This window comes from Staurois parvus, unplaced genomic scaffold (assembly GCF_062004578.1).
Source record: "Staurois parvus isolate SC_StPar_1 unplaced genomic scaffold, SC_StPar_1.0 ptg000598l, whole genome shotgun sequence".
NCBI lineage: Eukaryota > Metazoa > Chordata > Amphibia > Anura > Ranidae > Staurois > Staurois parvus.
The window spans coordinates 385,439-406,609 of NW_028318394.1; positions in this window are offsets into that span (position 1 = coordinate 385,439).

Below are 21,171 nucleotides of genomic sequence, written 5' to 3' on the forward strand. Positions count from 1 at the left end.
TTCTGGAGTCCAGAGGCTTCAAAGAGTTTTGTAAAGGGTGAATCCTCCAAACCAGTGTCTAGGTATTGCCAGAGAACAGCAGCCTGTGTGTGCAAATCTGTTATAAGGGATCTCAGTAATTCAGACAGAAGGTTCCCTGCCCAGGCCAAGGTGTGGGCCAATGCAGTAGTGAACTGTGAGAGCACAGAGAGAGCTATGAGAACTATGGGAGTTGATAGTAAAGTACAGAGGTTGCACAGGTAGTGCTGTGCAGGGCCATGGATAAGGGGGCACCACCAGTCCTCCTGTACGGGGCCCAGGCCAGCAGGGGGACCCAGGCAGCTGACTGGATTGGATGGGGAGGGAGATTAATGATCATGGTGGTGGGTGGTAATTATTGGAACTGATCCCCTGTATGGCTTGCTCTGAAAGCCAGCTTCTTCTCTTCTCCCTGCTGCTGGAGAGAGAGCCATACAGGAGGATCGTTCTCAGTAATTAAACCCCCCACTGCACCTATGTCAGGGATCTGGGTATGACCAGAAATGTGTGGGAACACAGGTGTAGTCAGGGCTGGAGAGGTGGAATGGTCAGGCAGGCCGTTTGGTACTGTTAAGCACCGCCTGTCGGCGTCTCTAGCAGCCCACAGCATGGGGTTCCTCAGGGTGCAGGGTCTAAGTCCCAATCTGCTTATTCACCAGGGCTCCTGATGGTGGGGATGGACTTGGAGCAGACTGAGACCAGGTCGCGACCCCTAAGTACGTTCGGCAATGGTAGAGAGCGTCGTCAGAGGTGTGCGGGGAAAGGAGCCTGACGTGAAGAGGCTGGCAGACCTGGTAACAGGGACAGATCCGTGCGGGATGGATGGATCGTCTGGGTAGCGTAAGGCGTAGTCAGGCAGGCCAGGTCAGCAATGTGTGGGCAGCGAGGTACCGGAGGAGCAGGCAGAGAATGGTCAGGTTCACAAGCCGGGTTCAGTAACTCATGGGCAGCGCGGTACAGAGGATCAGGCAGAAGGATGGTCAGGAAAGCCAGGGGTTAAACAGGAGATGGTCAGCAGGGTCAGGAACAATGCAGAGGTCGGCAACAGAAGATTCACAGGATACCAGGTACAGGGGCTCATGGGAAACAAACACCAAGGCACTGATTGCAGGCCTGGTCCTGCTTAAATAGACCTCCTGCAATCAGCCTCAGGTGATGGCTTGATTGCAAGAGTGAGACCCTGGCTGCTGAAAGCACCCTCTGGTAGGAGCTGGTACTGCAGCCCACAAAGCAAGTGAGCCACAGCACCACCAGTGGTGAGTCCATTCCTGGCAACCTATTACCCTTCCTGTGCACCATACATTTCCCCCTGCTGCCTAGGTCCTCCTTTGTGCACTCCCACCCACAGTGCTTCCGGCTTCCCTCCTCTCCTTCCCACAAGCAGCTGAAAGCACACAATAGGACCCTTCTGGATGGAGAATGGGGAGAAGGGTCCAGTAAATGTGTCACATTTACCAGCTCCTTCCTTTCCTGAATTAACACAATGAGTGATCTGTACCGATCACTCATTGTGTTAATTTATAACTGAAGTATAGTAAACTGTGTTTATTTGGGGGGCCCTGTCACATTGGCTATATGAGGCCCCATGGTTTCTAACAGCAGCCCTGATGCTGTGAATTCATCTGTTGGACCAGAACGAAGGACTAAACTCGAGTCATGAGCTGCGGAGTTGCAAGAGAAAGCCAGGAGACCTAATATATTTTCCTGTTTGAAGTGAAGGGGGAAACCCCCTTCATTATTGAACATTTACTTTTGGTCTTAAATAAAAGTGGTCGAACAAGCCCTGAAAACAGTATTTCCTGGCTGAAGTGTACTCACTGGGAAGCACTACACTTGATCAAAATCCCTTTGTTTCACAGTAGTTAGACCTAGACTTTTCTTCCAATGTAATCTTTGAATTACAAGAATAGTTATTTTTTGAGCCTGTGGAAAACTTGTGTTCAGTTTAGATAAATATAATTTTTTTTTAAATTGAAATGTATATAAATTAGAAAATTGCAAAACACTGTTGCATTAATTTCATTTTTTTTCACACATGTATTGACACAATTGATATGATCCAGAAATATTTAGACAGAATAAAAGTGAATAAAGCACCTGGACTGGATGGCATACACCCATGGGTCCTTAAAGAATTGAGATCTGTCATTTCAAAGCCATTGTTTCTAATTTTTAGGGACTCTTTAATGACTGGCATAGTATCCCTGGATTGGTGTAAGGCCAATGTGGTGCCAATATTTAAAAAGGGGTCAAAATCGTTATCAAGTAATTATAGACCTGTTAGTTTAACTTCTATAGTTGGGAAGATACTAGAGAGTTTAATAAAAGACCACATAGATAAGTTATTGGTGGAAAAAATTATTTTAAGCAACAGACAACATGGATTCAGTCTACTGAACCAGACTGAGAGACCATTTAAAGGCTCAGGAACCCTTTGCAGGTGTTATGGCTTAATTAGCTGATTAGAGTGGGACACTTTGAGCCGAGAATATTGCACCTTTTCACAATATTCTATTTTTCTGAGATTGTGGATTTGGGGTTTTCATGAGCTGTAAGCGATAATGATCACAATTATGACAAATCACGGCTTGAACTATCTTGCTTTGCATGTAATGAGTCTATCTCATATATTAGTTTCACCTTTTAAGGTGCATTATTGATATAAAGGAACTTTTGCACGATATTCTAATTTTTTGAGTTTCACCTGTATAGTTGAACAGGATGAACTTTTGTCTTTTTTCAGCCAGACTAACTATGTGCTTCACTGTAAAATATTGTATTTGGAATATTAAATCTACTTTAACCATGTCATTAAAAATCATGAAAAGAGAATTATTTGTTTTTTCACAAACAGTAATTTTGTCTGTAATGTAGTTCAAACTGACTTCATTCACAGATTTTAAATTACCTTGTAAAATGAATCCAAAATAATGGTAAACTTGATAAGACTGTTATCTTAAAAGGGGTCAAAAGGTGAATGTCTGTCATTTTTTGTTTTAGAAGTGCCCTAAGCTTTTGGTTATTTACATCATCAGTTTGCCAAAGCATTTTACAGACAAAATGTTTTTAAGCTTTTCTCTATATTGATTACAGTTCAAGAAAAAAAAACATTTTTGCAAACTAAAAGTCAATGTACCTTTAATAAAAGAACAATACATTGAGCACAAACTTTTTTTCATAGATGTGAATTTTATTAACCCCTCACCAAAAACTTTAACATAGCATATATGCTTTTTTCCACTTTGTCTTTAGTGGAAGTAAAAAAGAAGGTACGTGCATTTCAAATGTTACAGAAAGCGAGCTACATAGAAAATTTGAACATGGTGGTACAAATACTAGTCTGGGCCCACTGTTAGAGCAGTATTAACATTGTGCCTCTTTTCAGCAAGTTATTCATTGATGAAATGTTATCTTTCTATTTAACAATCTTTTTTGTAACTGGAATAAAGTGTCTACAACACTGAACATCTACAAAAACATTGTTGAGAGATGTTGAAATTTCAGTGTGAGGGCACTGAATTTTTGCTGAAGCAGGTTTTAACAATGGTCTCAGTTCACAACTGAAGAGCTTCAAGAGAAAAAATATTGGCATTTATAATGAACCTGACTCAATAATGAAATAAATACAAGCCAGTATTTGTAATTTTCAAAAAGAAATGTTAAACAATTATAGATTAATGCTTTTATTGAGGCTCCTCTGTAAATGTTTAATTTTCTTTTTATAAAAATAGAAAATATAGCCTACATATCTTTAGTTAAAAGGAGCAATTTAAAATAAATATTTTGACAGGTATCCTTCCAGGAAAAACTCTGAAGAGAACAACATAAATTTAACCTGTTTCTTCTTTTCCTAATTTCCCTCAAGGCCCATTAGCTGAAGCAGTGGTACTTATTTTGTTTCCTTACATGGTATAATTTCACAGGTTTATTTACAAGACATTGCAAAACAGTTTGCTCAACAGGAAGAGAGAATATAGAGGAATAATACCGCTATATGTCATATTGCCAGATTTTATTTTTTTAATCCAATTTCTTTGCAGCCTGCTAAAAAATATTATTTTCCTCAAGTTTAACTGAAACAAATCATGAAGAACACTTGCAATTTTTGAGTGTGGAGAGGTACCGCTATTATTATTATTATTATTGTTGTCATCAAATTGTTTGAAACAATAAACAAATATGTGGTATTCTGATATATTTTTCAACAATAAGATTGAAAAAAAAGTTAATTGTGAAATTGCTTTGTTTAATATTTTTAACATTTTGCTTACTGCATATTATCACATTGTAGACTATTACAATGGAATTGATTTTCCAACGCAGTAGAGCATGTTTGCATTTTTTACTTTTCAAGTAAATTTTAGAACATAAAATATATGGTAAAAATGAGCGCTAGATCTATGCGAGTGAAGCAGCTAGCATGAAAGGTAATAACCTCAGAACTTTCTAAATACAATATATATATATATAAATGTTGATATATATAAATTTTAGAACAGCGTAGTGAACATTGTAGATATATAATGTGTGTGTGTGTGTGTGTGTGTGTGTGTGTGTGTGTGTGTATATATATATATATATATATATATATATATATATATATATATATATTGTGGCAGTACGGTATCCTGCCACTGTGGAAAGCACGATGAAGACCCAGGATTCTCAACTATACAGGTTGAGGGGCTCCAGGCAGATCTCATAATGCAGAGGAAACTGGTTTATCAGTTTCCTCTTTGGTTTGTAAAGCCTGTTTTGGGACCTGTAGCCTGGAGATTTCTTAGAGATTTGGGAGGGATGAAATCTCCAATCCTGGGCCCATATTTTGGGAGCAGCCAGCGTGCTGATTGCACAGGTGTGTGCAGGCCTTTTAGGGGAAGCCAGGCCATGATTCTGGGCTCCACCCCGGCAGTTAGGAGGGCTCCACCCAGGCAGACGGGAGGTCTCTGCTGTGGAGTCAGGTGGAAGCCAGACTAGCTGTGTGCTAGTGGCTATAATTTGGGAAGAGTCTGCAGGAGACAGACAGCGAACTGTGTGTAAGCCAGGAGGCTGAATCTTTGTTTTGTTGGTGGATACCCCTGCGTGGGAAGTATTATGTTATGGGACATTTTCATTTAAATAAAAGTGGGCTAAAAAGGCCCTGAAAAAGAAAGCGAGTAGCTGTTTGCGTTTAAAAGCTCTACCACGTTGAAGCGAGTTCCCACAATATATATAATAGTAGGGGGTTCAGTGAGCGCTAACTAATACAGCAGCTGATACACTAAAAAGGAAAACCATAAAACCTTAAAAATGACAAAACATAACATAGATAGTGCAGCACTAAAAAATGATATATACATATGACTGCATCAGTATTTGTAAGGTGGTGCAAAGTTCCTAAGATCTTATCAAATAGTATAGGCCACATGCGATGTGTATGACCTTCCCAACAAAGATGCAGTAATGGCGTATACCACACACCCCTTCACTTCACCATATAAACGCACAATATAAATGCACAATAAAATGATAGTCCAATGAAAGTTTAGTGATCAAAAAAGCCACAGATGGATTGAGAAGGCTTGATAAGATCCCCGTGACAAATATAGTCCGGCGTTATGCAGAAAAATGAGTAAATTGCGCACTCACCGGAAGCACAATTTAATTGCACATTTGTGTCATATACACCAAAGGTCACTCCAGTTGTCAGTGTATATTTCATTGCATCCTTTGTGCACAAGGATTGATTATCCCAGGGCCCAGAGTAACATTCAGCTGATCCCGTTTGGAGCCAGGTCTACTGTAAGGGACTCCCAGATGCGGCACCCCCCATCACGGAGTCATCCGTTCCGAGCTTCTTTCTATCCACAACTGGAGTGACCTTTGGGGATATGACACAAATGCGCAATTAAATTGTGCTTCCGGTGAGTACGCAATTTACTCATTTTTCTGCATAACACCAGACTATATTTGTCACGGGGATCTTATCAAGCCTTCTCAATCCATCTGTGGCTTTTTTGATCACTAAACTTTCATTGGACTATCATTTTATTGTGCATTTATATTGTGCGTTTATATGGTGAAGTGAAGGGGTGTGTGGTATACGCCATTACTGCATCTTTGTTGGGAAGGTCATACAAATCGCATGTGGCCTATACTATTTGATAAGATCTTAGGAACTTTGCACCACCTTACAAATACTGATGCAGTCATATGTATATATATTTTTTTAGCGCTGCACTATCTATGTTTTATATATATATATATATATATATATATATATATATATATACATTATCTGTGAGTACTGTAACAATTAGGCAAGGACTCCTATGTGAAGCCAAGCTATCTGCAAGAAGCCCCCACAAAGTCCCACTGTTGAAAAAAAGACATGTGCTGAAGAGGTTACAATTTGCCAAAGAGCACATTGACTGGCCTAAAGAGAAATGGCGCAACATTTTGTGGACTGATGAAAGTAAGATTGTTCTTTTTGGGTCTAGTGGCCAGAGACAGTTTGTCAGACGACCCCCAAACACTGAATTCAAGCCACAGTACACTGTGAAGACAGTGAAGCATGGTTGCGCAAGCATCATGATATGGGGATGTTTCTCATACTACGGTGTTGGGCCTATTTATTGCATACCAGGGATCATGGATGAGTTTGAATACATCAGAATACTTGAAGAGGTCATGCTGCCGTATGCTGAAGAGGAAATGCCCTTGAAATGGGTGTTCCAACAAGACAACGACCCCAAACACACCAGTAAACGTGCAACATCTTGATTCCAGACCAACAAGATTGATGTTATGGAGTGGCCAGCCCAATCCCCAGATCTTAATCCAATAGAAAACTTGTGGGGTGACATCAAAAAAGCAGTTTCTGAGGCAAAACCAAAAAATAGAGAAGAACTGTGGAATGTAGTCCAATCATCCTGGGCTGGAATACCTGTTCACAGGTGCCAGAAGTTGGTTGACTCCATGCAACACAGATGTACAGCAGTTCTCAGAAACAGTGGTTATACAACTAAATATTAATTAAGTGATTGAAAGGAAAGCAAAATCTTCAAACATTTTTCAGTTTATATAGTGAATGTTTGAGTTTGTAAAGAAGAATACAAACACTGCTATTTTTTTGAACAGTCTAATATTCACTTTTCTTCAATTGTTTTAGAAGAACAACACAAATTTGATATATTTTTCTTCATGTTTTGATTTGGAATAGAATGTGTAGTGTTCCCAATGCATTTGTGTGTATGGAAATAAAAGCTATTAGCAGTGTGTTGAAAAAAGTGAATAAAGCTCAAAATCCTTCTATTATTTTGAACACAACAGTATATCTACATATTTGGGTCACATATAACCTGAGAGCCTCAAATAGCATTTCTGTCCACTATCCCTGGTCCAGTGAAAGGATTCTAAATAGGGTCTCTTACTTTTTTTTTTAATGACTTTGAGAGTCATTATACCAAAAAACACTAAAAGTCATCTTGCCTGCTTACTTTGTAAACATTGCATTTTATCCACCCACTCCCTCAAAGACTGGAGAATTATCAGCCACCCTACATGATAATTATGCCAACTTTTCTGAAGTGTGGTCTCCCTGGAAATCCTTTTGTTGCTCTGCTAAATTTAGAAATATGTGATTAATATGGGATTGAAGAATAATAATAGATGATTCAATTGACCGTGAATTAATATATTGTAAGGGATGTGAATTGTAATTTTGTGAAGCACTATGAGGAGAAATTGTATAAAATATTCCTTTCTTTTTTTTTGTTTCATAAACTTTTATTGCATTTTTATAGACAATGATAATAAGAACAAGAAGGTAAGTATACATCTCCATACATTTGTAATCAGAGAATAGTACATAGCCAAACACAAGCGAAATAGATAACAATTGTAAAATGCAGGAGGGTACATCGGGGAGAACAAAAAATCAACATAAACAATGGACACCCCTGCATAGTGGTCTTAACCGAAGTCTGAACAAAACTTAATGGTTTTATATCTCAACTATCAGCCCAAGATATTGTCTGAAGTGCATAAGACCTTCACCAAGGCCTAAGTCGTATATAAGTAACTGAAATACCATAATTGGGTGTAAGGAGAAAGTGGCTGGAAAGGAAAAAAAAAAAAGAAAGGAGAGAAGGAAAAATAAAAGGGGGGGGACCAGAAAGGAAGAAGCTCTGGTCGAGCTCCCATCCAAGTCACCAACTCCAATACTGATCCACCGTGGAGAAACTCGTGGAGACCCTGTAGTAGACTGGATCCACGTAGATTCTATTTTTGCCCCGAAAACACAACATCATCACTGTTGGCAGAAATCCTGGTAACTCTGTGTTGTCTTGAAAGTAATCCAACAACACCAAGTGGAGGTATATTTGGACATGCTATCTTAGGAAATGGAAATCAATTCCTCCATTCCTTCCATTGCCGTCACCCTATTAAATAATTTCTTAATGGTTGGGACTCTATTCGAACGCCAATGGAATGCAGTGCCTAGCCGCATTTATCATAAACATTGCCAGAGACTTACGGTACTTGGAAATAGAAGCAGCCTCATAGTACAAAAGGTACTATGCAGGTGTGAATGCAAAATTGTCTGTGGAGACCAATTTGGTGATCTCGTGGACCTTTTCCCAGAAAAGTTTAGAAAGGACCACCAGACATCTAACAACGTACCCATAACACGCTCACAACGCCAACAGGTATTAGGTATCGTTGGAGAAAACTTATGGAGGAGGGCTGCGGTTCTGTATCATCGAGTGAGAATTCCTACAAAATTGTCTCCCAATCAGCTGCTTGCAATGAGATACCCAGATCACGTTCCCAAATAGAGTAAGAGGAATGAGAGAAAGCAGAGAGCTCCCCGAACAGTGAAGCATATAAGCAAGAAATCAGATGTCTTTGGGGTTGATGCTTGTCACATAAAGTTTCAACGGGGTTCAAAGGTCTGTTCCATTGAACTGCATTGCTTTGGGACGTGAGGTAATGTCTGATTTGGAGAAATGTCCAAAGTAGAATGTTATGTGGAACAAGAGTAGCATTAAGTTCCATGAAAGGGAGAAGGTTGCCTTTTTTGAAATAGTGGTGAACTTGGACATCCATATGAGGCCAGGTACGAGAAAGGAAATTAGGTTCCAGACCTGGAGGAAAAGAGGGGTTGAGACGTAAAGAAGTCAGCGGTCCTAAAGGACTAGTATTAGCATACGATCTACACGTACTGCTATACGATTCCAGATTGGTGCCAATCAGGGAATGATATTTTGCTTCTGGAGGTATGTGTTGGGGTAGAAGCCAAGGAATGTTGCACAGAAGAAGAGACACACTGGCTTGTTCAATCACTGTCCAACTCTTAAGTTCAGAGTAGATATTCCAGTCCACCACACGGATTAAAAGACACACCTTATAGTAACGGATAAGATCCAGCAGACCTATACCCCATCTTTCTTTTGCCAAAATTAACTGAGCAAATTTAATTCTTGGAGGTTTATTTTGCCAGAGAAATATCAAGCAGCAACGCTTGTAAATAGCAAAGAAAGAAGTAGGGAGGTCAATGGGAATCGTCTGCAACAGGTAGAGAAATTTTGGAAGAATTATCATTTCGAGCAGAGCTGTCCCGCCGAACCAGGAGATTTGCACGTCAGCTCAATGCTGGAGCATCTTGCGTGTGGAGTTCAAAACCACAATGAAATTCCTGGTGTATAACAGATTAGTGGGGATCTGTAATAGCGTCATTCGACCATCGAAAAGAAAAGTTGGATTTACAAAGTGATACCTGTTCCGGTGACAGAGAAATATTAAGGGCTCTTGACTTAGAGTAATTAATTTTCAAATTTTGATATAGATTTAAAGTGATCGAGGTGTTTGATCAAATTGGGCAAGCTGATGTGCGGATCTGTCCGAAAAAGCAACATATTATCCACAAAAGCTGCTATTTTGTATATCTGATCCCTGGCAAAAACACCCCTGATATTGGGATTGTTCTGTCTTTAGAGCCATTCTTATGCAGGTTAAGACTCAAATAAAATGGGTGAAAGGGGGCAACCCTGCCTAGTACCATTGCTAAGCTCAAACGCATTTGATAGGTGGCCATTTGTACCTTTGCACATGGTTTATGGTAAAGAGCCTGAATAAAGGCCCTCATGAGGTAAAAGTCCAATGGTATGGAGAACCACTTCCAAAAAATCCCAAGCCACCCAATCAAATACCTTCTAAGCATCCAATAATAGAAAACAAAACCTTTTTTTTTGAGACTCCTGTGTCAGTACGTTATGCCGATTTAGTACTTTAAGAGTGTTGTCTCTACCCAGATTAAACCCAACTTGATCTAATGAAATAAGGTCAGGAAACAATGGAAGAAATCTATTAGCAAGAATTTTAGCGTATATTTTGACATCCACATTAAGAAGTGAAATCGGATTGTAGTTTCTGTGGGAACTAGCATCATGGGTAGAGCTTTTGAAGCACACAGCCACTTGCTTCTCTTCTTTTTAAGGGCCATTTTTGCCCAATTTTATTTAAAAGAAAGTTCCACACAATACAGGTTTCCCACACAGGGGTATCCACCATCAATACAGACAAAACAAAGATGCAGCCTCCTGGCTCTTTCAGGTATACAGCTAGCAGCCCCTTGCTGCTCTGGCTCCCACCTCTCCTAGGTGGAGCTCTCCTGACTCCTGGGCAACAACCTCCTGTCTGCCGGGGTAGAGCCCAGAACCCTAGTCAGGTTATTATTTAAAGCCCTGCACACACCTGTACAACTAGTGTGCTGGGGGTTCAGAAAACATGGATCCAGGGTTGGAGATACCATCCCTCCGAGATTACTTTGAAATCTCCAGGCTCCAGATCCCAAAAATGGACTTTACGAACAAAGCCAGTTTCCTCTGCATTAAACACACCCTCTGGAGCCCCTCAACCTGTTTAGTTGAGAATCCTGGAATATAACCTTGATTCTCACAGTGACAGTACCTAGACCTGCCAACTCCTCTTTGCCAGCCTTAGAAATTACAGTTCTATGTGCTTCTAACAATTGAGATGGTGGGTTAGTGTTCTTGGGGAGCGTATTAAACTCTATAGGAAAATTGGGTCGTACATAGTCTGTGAACATTCGATAATATTGTAAAGTGAGGCCATCTGGGCGCAGGCTTTTGCCAGGTTTCATCTTTTTCACAACCTGATCAAATTCTTCTCCTCTAAGCGGGCTTTCCAATGCTTTTGCCTGTGATACTTACAGAGTCTTGGGACAATATTTGGAAAGAAATTCAGCCATCACGCTGAAGTTTTATTGAGGAGTAAATGCAGACTGGGTCGATTTCTTAATATTATACAGATCCGTATAGTACAGTTCAAATTGTTTAGCTATGCCTTAATTTTGGGTGTGAATTTTTTGATTATTATCCTTAATATGGTGAACCACAGAAGACGATTTTACAGATTGAGCTACTCTAGCTAGTAGTTTACCACATTAATTGTCATTTTCATAGAACATTTTATGTTGTAAGACATAGCGATGCTTCACTCTCTTACCTAGCGCATCAAGTAAGAGCGCTCTAGTTTGGAGAAGGTGTGTATCAAGTGCTCTGGATCATTTTTGAGTGGCTTCAAGAAGCTGGATTTTATCCGTCAGAGCGGCTATATGGACCTGCTAAATTTATTTTTATAACGTGCCTCAAGGTCCAAGAACTACCCCCTCAATAAACATTTATGGGCCTCCCATTGAATGAGGGGTGAAACCTCCGATGTGTTATTAATTGAAAAAACTCCCGTATAGTCGATGAGAGACCCAGAATATTTACGAGAGGAAATAAGTTGCCAGAATTTTGTACTAGGGGATTGTTCAGGGAGAGAGATAGTAACAGTGATCGGATGATGATCTGATAACACCATTGGTTCAATGGTGGCTCGCTCTAAGAACGAGAGGTCTGCCTGAGAAAGAAAAAGATAATCCAATTCAGAATATTTTTGGTGAATAGCAGAAAAAAAAAGTGTAATCCTTCTCTTTAGGATATAATGTACGCCAAGTGTCATGGAGTGAAAGATCATGGAGTTATGTCTTGATCTGTTCCAGAGCTCTATAGGGTAAGGTTGCTTTCCCAGAGGAAGAGTCTAGAATTGGGTCCAAGGGGACATTAAAGTCACCCCCTAATATTGTTAACCCTGAAGCAAAAAGGGACAAAAGTTCCCGCACCTGAGCAAAGAAAGCAACCTGTTTTTCATTGGGTGATTAAATGTTAGCGATCGTCACAGGTCTGGTGCCCAAAGTACCCTTGATGAAAATGTAGTGGTCTAAGGGGTGTACCAATTTGTCCTGGATAAGAAATGGGAGTTGTTTCGACAACATATAGAAACCCCTTTGGATTTGGCCTCAGGATTCTTAGCATGGAAGACTGGCGGGAAAACTTATTGTACATTTTTGGAATACAATCCATTCTAATGTGAGTTTTCTGCAACAGGACAACATACGCCCTGAGTCTGAAAGTAATCCAAGAACTGTGATCTCTTTCCTGGCACATTCAATCCATTGGCATTCAAAGAGAGAACCTTCAAAGAGTCCATAGAGACTTTCCATGTTGTCAAAGGCATATTCAGAGCGGATTTTCCACATAACAGTGAATGGGGGGAGCTCAACCAAAGCAAGTGAAGGAAGAGAATAGAGAAAAAGAAGAAGAATGAAAAGAAAAGGAAGAAAAAAAAGGGGGGGAGGAAGTAAATGTAACAAAAAGAAAGAAGTAGAGTCAGAAGAAGTAGCTGAACCGGAGGTGACTCTAGGGGATCTAGGTCACCTGTATAGATTAATACGAAGGCCAGAGAGTTCTGTTAGTATCCCAAGGGACCCCTAAATGGAAGCGAGGAGTATGAGCGCCCGGGATGGAGATGGGCCACCGGGGCAGGGGTCTAGATAAAGATTGAGTAACAGGGTAGTGCAAAAGCTGGAAAAGTAGAATGAAATGTAATGAAATATAATATAAGGCAGGAGTGCACATAAATAATAACATCTCTAAGGAGAACTAGACAGAGATATATCATAGTCAAAAGCATATCATAGTCAGAGGGCCCTTATCAAAAAGTTAATGCGAGCCACCATGTGTTTTCCGTACCTGCCTATCAAACTCAGCCAGCCACCCACTCTCTTTGAGTAAAAAAAAAGGGGGGAGGGACAAAAAAAAGGGGGTCAGGAAAATAGAGCCAGATAGAAAAAGCAAAGAAAGATAAAAAAGGGGGGTGGGGGGGAGAGGGAGGCTGATAACCGGGCACGGTCACAAGGAACACAAGAATTAGCTCCCAAGGCAGATATAAAACATCACATCAACTCAGAACAACAGTTGTATACAGTAGCAATCTCAACATTAGAAACACTAGGTAATGTAAGAAAAACCTCAGAATCATAAAAATGAGTTACACAGTGAGAGGTTCGCTAAGAATACTGACACTCCAAGACAAAGAGCCCTGTACCCCAGCGAGGGCACAGCAATCCCATCGGAAAGACCCCTCTCACTGTGTAAGGCCCAGGAGTTTACTTACATGTGACAAAGTCAAATGTCTTCATTTAAACACTTCTTCACTCATGAAAAGAGGGGTAACACCATTAGTAAGTTGACTAATACACTGCTACGCACGGGCAAAGAGAAGACCCATATTTTAAAGGAGGCTGGTTGGGGATATACATCAAATCTGATGCACTGAGGTTATCAGGCCCAGGATCCATACAGGGACCCTGGGAAGTAGCAAAGCATCACACATGTCATGTCACCTCTAAAAAAAAATGGAGGTGTAAAGGAAGCCCCCACATTAAGATTTTAAAGGAGAGACAAGATACACGTATCCTTATAACTCAGGCCTGTCAGTGCGGTGAGGAGGCGAAGCTTCCAAGTTTTCCAGATCATCATCCCTGCGATGGTGCCTATCCAGTAGTGATAACTGATGGGAACGTCTGCGTCTGTTATGATGCCACTGCACCCTCAGGGTGCTGTTGTTAGTAACTTCAACCCAGGGATCAGAGGTGTAGAAAGAGCTGTACCAGTTCAGTAGAGGTGTCCAAAGGATATTCAGATTATCGCAAAAGGCCTGTAAATCATCAGATGTGCGCAGCGAGACAGTTTGGCCATCATGTGTAGCTGTTAAACAAAATGGGAAGCCCCACTGATATGTGATCCCCTTTATACGAAGCTTTTCTAAAAGGGGCTGAAGAACTTGCTGTTGTTGCAGGGTTATTGGGGATAAGTCCTGAAATAGTTTGATTTCAAGTCCATAAACAATATGCGGTCCCAGTCTCTGGCCTTTCGCAGAATAGCCTCCTTAAGCAGGAAACATATCAAAATTATGTCCCTGGGGGGTCCGAGTCCATGTTTCTGGGATGGAAGGCCCTGTGGACCAGTTCCAATTTGATGGGGGTATCAGCAGGCCTTTCTAGAAGATAATTAAATATTGTACTCACAGTCATCTCCAGTGCAGGTTGATCAATCAATGTCCATGTAAGAAGCAATATGTTGGTAGAACTACTAGAAGATTAAGAGATAGACTCAGGGAGCATGTCTTTAATATTTAATAAATAGGATTAAAAGAACATTCCCTATCAAAGCATTTTAGGTATTATCACCAAAGAGATCCCACACATTTGAGATTCATAGGTATAGATCTCATTCGTCAACATTGGAGAGGTGGTCATAAACGATGGGCAGTATCTATGTTAGAAACAAAATGGATTTTTGAAATGCTAACCTTGTCACCATAGCTATAGATATTAACTGCTTTATAGACAATAGTTGACTTTGTAAAATACATACATTACTTACATGCGTTTTATGCATAGAGTGGCTAGAAGATCGGGGTCCTGCACAGCCAGGCAGCACACATCTTCATAGAGGCTTGCATCCAGAGTCAGAGCACATCAATCACAGAATCCATACCTCAGAATCCATCCACCCATAGAGGAAAGGCGTAGGATTCCTGCCATCATCCCATGATGACCATTTGATGACATCATATAATTACTAAACGTACATTTACATGCGCTTTCTGTTGAGTGCGCATTGCGTATACACCTATATGCACATCCACCGAGTCCAGGAAGACGCATGATTATTGAGCACTTAAGTCACCTGATGAACTTTTATCAGCAATCAGTCTTTTTGAATGTATTTTATGTATATTTATTAACTTATAGATAATTTCTTTGATCTTAGCGCCGCACATTATTCTGTTTCATTTATTGGAGGTTTTGCTTGGTTACCTTGTGCTTGGCTGCTTTTTAAGTATCTTTAGGCGCTCACATTTATCCTTATTTTTTACATTATAGACAATAGTTGACTTTGTGGAATATATACATTACTTACATGCGTTTTATGCCTCCTGTTTCTATGTTGACTGCATTCTGATGGTTTTATGAGCTTTTGGATTAAGTTGGTAGCCCTATGTATGTATAATTTTTTTTTTTTACAAATTTTATATATTCCTTATACAATAGTTTGTGGCCCATTTATTGCTATATTATAGTTCTTTAATCCGTTCCTGGACTCAGTCAGTGTTGACCCGGTCTCTGCAATCTTCAGTGTGAGATGCTGGTCTTCTAGAAAACGGCGCCCATTCGCGCACGTGCTGGAGGCTAAAATGGTGCTCGTTCACGCATGTGCATGGGGCTATGTAAGGCAAAGACGTCAGTGGCAGGCAGATCCCTTTGACAACGTGCATGCGCACAAACGCGTCAGTGAGGAGCCTTGCCACTTTGACGTCACGCCGCAGAGGTCGCATGGAAGGCCGGCAGCCATCTTTGTTCCTGTAAGTGTGCTGAAAGCTGTTTTGGATACTCTTTTTGCCTTAATAAATAAAAATTACTACACTATTAGCACTTTTCTTTTTGTGGCTTGTGTTTGCGAGCCATTCAAGGTGGAGAACATCCTCTTTTTGGCTATTTGATCCGTGGTGGAGAAGTACTATTGGAGCAATTCCTGTGTACTGAGAGGGTCCTGTGAGTGAGGTCTGGAGTTATTCCTTGTATGCTGTCAGTGTGCCAGATGGTTCCTTTTCCTTACCTTGAGTCCAGATGACCACTGAGTAAATTATATACATGTGCAATATTATTGCGCTTCTGGTGAGTGCAATCATACTACAAATCCTTATCACGGAAGTCACGTACATGGATTTTACGGAATATATTGGACTTATTTTATGCACCTCCATATATATTGCTATATTTTCATTACTATTATTTGTAGGAATTATACACCAGTGTCACTATTGTTATCAAAGTCACATTTTTATGTCAATATATGACGGTACACTTTATTTATTTATATTGCCATCACTTTAGCACCACTTTATATGCATTTGTTACTTTAAGATCTTCTAGCGCTGCATTATTTATTTATTAAGCCATTTTGGGGATACAGAGGTTCATCTTGAATGCCAGCTGCTTTTGTTTAATCAGGCGCTCGCTTGCCACTGTTTTTCCAGGTCGATCAATAGTTTTGGGTATGCCTCTGACCTGAATATTGATTGTCGAGATCTTCCAGGTGTCGGTGCATGTCCATGAGATGAGATAGATGTCAGTTTACCAATCATTGAGTCTGTCTGATGGCCTCCGCATGTCTCTCCGCCATCTTCTCGACTGAACTGATCCTTCCTGCCATTGCTTTGACATCCGAACAAAGTTCGGAGACAGCTGTCACAAGGGAAGATTTTATATCTGATTCAATGGTCTGCAAGTTCTCCAGACTAGCCAGCTGGGGAGAGGAAGAAAAATGAGGCCTTCTGTCGGCTTCCGCTCGGTAATCCGAGTCGCTGCCCGGAGAGCATGGTGGGAGAGAGCGCGCGGCTTCTGGCGCCTCCGCATGTCTCGTCCGGAACAGTGCGGGAATGTTGCCACTGCATTGTGTAATCGCGTCACATGGGGTGCGAGATGTAGAGGCACTCCTGCCTGATTTCACCATGATAAAGCTAGATAATAGCCCATCCGTAGTGTATTTTAAAACCCCGTACTCTGCAGCTCAGCAGTTAAGCGGCCATCTTCGGTGAGCTCCTAGCCACGCTCCCTATTTGTCTTTTCTTATTGTTTTAAAATTAATAAAAGTTAGAAATATAAAAGCCCTGCATTTTATCAATGAATACAAGACCTTCTCTGATTCACTGAGCTGGAGATAATGACAACAGAGGAAGGCTTATATTCATGAATAAAATACAAGGCTGTCTATAATTGACTGAGCAGTGCTCAGCCCAACTCAATTTTTTTGGGAGAACGAAACTGAATGCCATGTACCACAGCCATCACACTGTGCTGCATACGGTATGTAGCTGATGCTAATATAGCACTGCCACTGGGCACATCTGTTAGTCAAGGTAATATTTCATTTGGGCCACCTTGGCCCAAAGAACTATTTGAAGTCCTAGTAAATCTGGAATTTAGCTTTAAGCTTAAATTTGGAAGCATAAAGTGAATAATAAAGACCTGTAAAGCAGAGCATAAACCAGTATAGCATGACCAAAGGAAGCATAAACAGCTGTAGATCCTTACATGATATGGCAGTGAGCATGCTGTTCGATGTGACATTGCCTGGTGATAGATGTATTAACTTATATGTACCACTAACAGAACATACTGAGGTAGATAAATGCATGTTTTATAAATAAACCTTTTTGTTTCAAAATTCCATTTGTTGCCATTTATTGCAAGGGATATAGATGAACACATTATTAACATATAAACCAAGAATGCGTAGTGCCCTAATTCCTCATCCAGACATATAAATGAAATAAAATAATCCTCCAGTAATCTTATGCAAGATAAATCCACACTACAAATAAAAGTCCAACTCCCAAATCACAGAATGTCCAAATTAGTGCGTTTAACAATCACTTTCCAGAAGACGTGCTTGTGATGAAAATAATCACCTTTAAGTTTGACCTACAAATTATAATAGGTCAAATGTGTTTTTACAAAAGTGAATCCTTTCATGTGGCGACGAAACCAGAATTTCTTCATTCAATCACAACTTCAAAAACATGTATATAAAAAACAAAAATATATATAGTACTGCAAGACCATTTAAATGAAAGCAAATGGTTGAGTGCACAAAATCTATACGCTCACATTACAGCAGAACACACTGTGCTCCACAACAGTGTTGTAAAGTATTAATTTCATCCAACATATACAAAAGTGCTTCCCATCACCAATGAGTGTTCCATGCACTCACCTTCTTCCTTGACCCAAATATCATATAGGTCATAAGCACTATAAACGTTGGTAAATCTTTTGTTTGTCTACGGCTATCCCTTAGTAGCAATTTCCTTGCTACTGGCTCTTTAAGAGACCGGATTTTAGCTTCCCATCGGGATGGTAAATGCTCAGGGGAAAAGAGAACAAGTCATAGTGCAACCCCATTAAAAAAAAGTACATGCTTTCACTATTTTGCACTTTGTGAGTGGATTTTAATAGCTTAATAAGGAAATCTTTTCTGAAATCTGGTCTCTTAAAAGGCCAGTAGCAAGGAAATAGCTACTAAGGGATAGCCATGGACAAGCAAAAGGTTTACTAACGTTTATAGTGCTTACGACCTATATGATATATGGGTCAAGGAAGAAGGTGTTGGATGAATTGAACACTTTACAACACTGTTGTGGAGCACAGTGTGTTTTGTTGTAATGTGAGCGCATATTGTATGTTTTGTGCACTCAACCATTAGCTTTAATTTAAACGGTGTTGCACTATGATATATGTTTTTGTTTTTTATATACACGTTTTTAGAGTCGTGATTGAGTGAAGAAATTCTGGGTTTGTCGCCACATGAAAGGATTCACTTCTGTAAAAATGCATTTGACCTATTATAATTTGTAGGTCAAACTTAAAGGTGATCAGGGAGAGTATCTTCAGCACAAGCACGTCTTTTGGAAAGAGATTGTTAAAAGCACTAATTTGGACATTCTGGGATTTGAGAGTTAGACTTTTATTGTAGTGTGGCTTTATTTTGCATGGAATTACTTTATTTTTTTTTATTTATATGTCTGTATGAGGAGTTAGCGCACTTTCTTGGTTTATATACATTTTAAGTGAGAGTAAACTTAGTGAGTGGGTGCAGCAATCTTCCTTTGTTTATTTTTATTTAGGGTATAGCAGCACTCGAGTGTGAGCCTTTTCACATTATTAACATAGCAATGGGTTCCAAGAGTGAAAGAGACGCTTTTATACGGAAGTAACGTCTCAAAAAAATAAGGTTGAGGTTATAGTTTATTTCCCTATTGGGGAGAAAAATTACATTTAACAAATATTCCTGAGCATGCTGACACAAGCTTGTTTTATATTGGCTATTGCAAAAATAAGAAAGCCCTGGTAAATTGCTATTGCAACATGCACCACCAGTAATAGCCAATAGCTGGCAGTGCATGTGCCATGATGGTGGGATAATGCCACACTCCTATATACAGTATCCCCCAGAAGTGAGTACACCTCTCACATTTTTGTCAATATTTTATTATATCTTTTCATGTGACAACACTGAAGAAATTTACACTTTGCTACAATGTAAAGTAGTGAGTATACAGCTTGTGTAACAGTGTAAATTTGCTGTCCCCTTAAAATAACTCAGCACACAGTCATTAATGTCTAAACCACTGGCAACAAAAGTGAGCACACCCCTACGTGAAAATGTCAAAATTGGGCCCAATTAGCCATTTTCCCTTCCTGGTGTCATGTGACTCATTAGTGTTACAAGGTCTCAGGTGTAAATGGGGAGCAGGTATGCTAAATTTGGTGTTATCACTCTCACTCTCTCATACTGGTCACTGGAAGTTCATCATGGCACCTCAAGGCAAAGAACTCTCTGAGGACTCGAAAAAAATAATTTTTGCTCTACATAAAGATGGCCTAGGCCAGGGGTCTGCAACCTTTAAGACATAAAGAGCCACTTGGACCCGTTTCCGAAGGGAAAAAAAAGACTGGGAGCCGCAAAACCATTGCAACATTTATAACAAATCCGACACTGCATATATTGCAAAAAGCACTCTGGTCATGAAGGGGGTTTAAGGGCCCAGTAAGCAAAGGGTTAATCAGGGCCACAGTGTATCTTCATAATCACAATCATAGCCTTAGGTCAGTGGTGGGCAACCTTTTTTTTCAACTGAGCCAAATCTCGCCAAAACCACGATTGAAATTTATTTTGACAGCCACATTTTTAAAACTGAAAATACATCCCCCATATAGTAATTCATCCCCCATAGTAATTCATCCCCCATATAGTAATTCATCCCCCATAGTAATTCATCCCCCATATAGTAATTCATCCCCCATATAGTAATTCATCCCCCATAGTAATTCATCCCCCACATAGTAATTCATCCCCCATAGTAATTCATCCCCCATATAGTAATTCATCCCCCATATAGTAATTCTTCCCCCATAGTAATTCATCCCCCATATAGTAATTCATCCCCCATATAGTAATTCTTCCCCCATAGTAATTCATCCCCCATATAGTAATTCATCCCCCATAGTAATTCATCCCCCATATAGTAATTCATCCCCCATATAGTAATTCATCCCCCATAGTAATTCATCCCCCACATAGTAATTCATCCCCCATAGTAATTCATCCCCCATAGTAATTCATCCCCCATATAGTAATTCATCCCCCATATAGTAATTCTTCCCCCATAGTAATTCATCCCCCATATAGTAATTCTTCCCCCATAGTAATTCATCCCCCATATAGTAATTCTTCCCCCATAGTAATTCATCCCCCACATAGTAATTCATTCCCCATAGTAATTCATCCCCCATAGTAATTCATCCCCCACATAGTAATTCATCCCCCACATAGTAATTCATCCCCCACACAGTAATTCATCCCCCACATAGTAATTCATCCCCCATATTGTCTCAATTCACTTACCTTTGCTCCGCGCGTTCCTCTCGCTGTGTTCCCGCGCCGTTCTGGTCTTCAGGGCAGACTGAGAGAGGAGTTCGTCACTCTGCCCCGCCTACATCCTGGCTGCCCCACCTACATCCTGACAGCCAATGTTCCACGCTCCGCGGGCCGGATTTTTGAGGAGGGAGGGGAGCGGGCGCCCGGCACACAGAAGAGCCGCATGTGGCTCGCGATCTGCGGCTTGCCGACCACCTGGTGGGCAGTGTGCTCCGGAGCCGCAGCAAAGATGAAAAAGAGCCGCATGCGGCTCTGG